Source organism: Gavialis gangeticus, unplaced genomic scaffold (assembly GCF_001723915.1).
Source record: "Gavialis gangeticus isolate Ggan-Ray unplaced genomic scaffold, GavGan_comp1, whole genome shotgun sequence".
Taxonomy (NCBI): Eukaryota; Metazoa; Chordata; order Crocodylia; family Gavialidae; genus Gavialis; species Gavialis gangeticus.
In genome coordinates, this window is record NW_017728994.1 from 60,112,290 (window position 1) to 60,114,517 (window position 2,228).

At 43.7% G+C, this 2,228-nt stretch overlaps 1 protein-coding gene across 1 annotated transcript in view; it reads right to left on the reverse strand.

Annotated features, from left to right (window-relative positions):
• PDZD8 (PDZ domain containing 8) overlaps positions 1–2,228 on the reverse strand; it is a 127,162-nt gene that overhangs the window by 20,924 nt on the left and 104,010 nt on the right. The gene's annotated exons all lie outside the window — the stretch shown is intronic.

Consider the following 2,228-nt stretch of genomic DNA (forward strand, 5'->3'; position numbering starts at 1 on the left):
GAGGCTGGGGTGGGGGCTGAGTGCCCATATGCATTCACGTGCCCCACCCCAGCAAGTCAGTCTTTGGGGTGGGGGCTAGATTGAGGCCCCCCAGGGTAAGTGACAATGCCACAGAGGCAGGAGCAGGGGTAAGCTGAGTGGGGCCCCAGCTGGGTGGGCCTCACCTTCTGGGGAGGTGCACCCCCAAATAATTTTTTCTCCCTCTGCCTTGATCTGCTCCCCCCTTCCCTCTCCACAGACTTATGTGCTGGGTGGGAGATGGGGGAGGTGGTGGTAGCTGCACACAGTAGATGTTGGGTTGCTTTTAAATGCCAAAGGTGATCTCCTACTTAAAAAGGTTGGAGACCACTGCTATAGTACCATAATCAGGATATAAAATGAACAGTATCTTCTAAAAGCTCAACTTAAGATTCAAACATTGGTTATGGGCTGTTCTAACTTTTCTTTTGTAGAGATTCAAAATGAAAATGTAAATAAGGCTCATCCATTAGACCTTTCAAGGCAAAGCAAGGCCATCATTTTGACTAAACCTCTGGAACCTTAGGACTATACCAGAATGAAAACCTATGACATACACAGAGGGAAGAGATCATTAAAAAGAGTACAAGTTGTATGTTGTTTTCAACAGCCACATGAACACTGCTCGTCAGAAGTTTAATCGCATTTCCCATAACACACAGGCACAAATTTTGTCTTGGTTATTTTGAACGCCTTAATAAACATTAAAAATGCAACTGTTATAAGACAAAAACAACACTGATTTCCTCCCAAACACAGATTTTCTGGAAAGTCCTACCTTCAGTGTTTTTTGCACAAGCTTTTGATAAGCCTGACATTTCTTTTTGTTGCTGAATTGGCTTTGTAGGCTAAAGAGCCAGCTTTTATAAATGACAGATATTCAAAGATATTTTCACTGCATGAAGATAAGAACATTTTTGCAAATAATTCTTACTAACTACTCACCAAGACATACATATTGATTGTTAACTATGTGGCCTTTAGTGTAATTAGCAGTAATTATATCTTAAGCTGTTGTCATTACTAAGCCAGATGTGCATGTCACAAATGATTTGAAAATAACTATCACTTTCCTCACTCTATGATGATTGACAGCATTCATAATAGTTTTTCAAAACGTAAAATATTATGGTTGAATCGTCAAACTATTGTTTTCCAAAGCTGTGGAAAATATAGTCATGTGGCTTAACATAGTTTTACAAAAAGCAAAAATGAAATGAAACATAAAAGTCCATCAGCTCTCTCTGGAAGTAGAGCTGACAGAGCAGGAAATAGCATAGATATTTTACACCGATGGTAGCCAATCTTTTTGGCAGGGGTGCCAAAAGTTAAGCAGTGCCCCCTCCTTGCATGCCACTCTGAACCCTCTACCCCAGAAGCGTACCCGATTAAGTTTGCACTATGGGGCACCAAAGTGGAGGCAGAGCCCTGGCCACGCAGGTAAGTGTTCACATCTGGTTTCAGGTTAACCTTTCCCTGGCTCTGTAGCTGCTGCAGTTTCTGGTGAGCAAGAATCCGAAGTCCTGAACTCAGCAGTGGCTTCAGGGCCTGGGAAGCATTAACTTGGATCTTGGCTGTAACACTCAGCATCTCGTTTCACAAGTGTTTGCCCCCCATCACTGGAGTGCCCTGCTCCCCGTCTCCATTTCAGCACCTCCCTTTATTGAGTGCCCATGGCTCACCTGCCACATAGCAACTGCAACTGCCACTTGCACTTGGCCACCCCTGTTTTATACTAAAGCACTGATGTCATTATTTGGGAAGCAGTTGCTTCTTAGACTCGATCAATTTTTAGCAAAATTTCTAAAGTACTTTATCAGCACCCCCCTCTAAAATTAACACCTAGACTTACACTTCACTACTTCTTCACCCCTATAACAAAGTACGCTTACTATATATTCCTCCAGCACTCCTGGGAATAGATTATAGACCTCTAGTTCTAGGCAAGGGGGCTAGGGAAGGGATCAACAATGTGCTGTGAGATAATACCCAGTTCTACTTGACCCCCTAAAAGCCTTTAACAGATACTCAGTGGGGATTGTGATCTACAGGTTACAAAGCCTGCCCCCCCCCCCCCGGCTGGTCACAAAACAATGCAGCTATAGGGCTAGGGAAAGGTCACTGCAATTCAGGTCTGCAGCCTTCCTTTCTTTACTATAGAGCCATGGTTCCCAACCTTTTTTATACTGTGGACCGGCACGGCAGTGGGA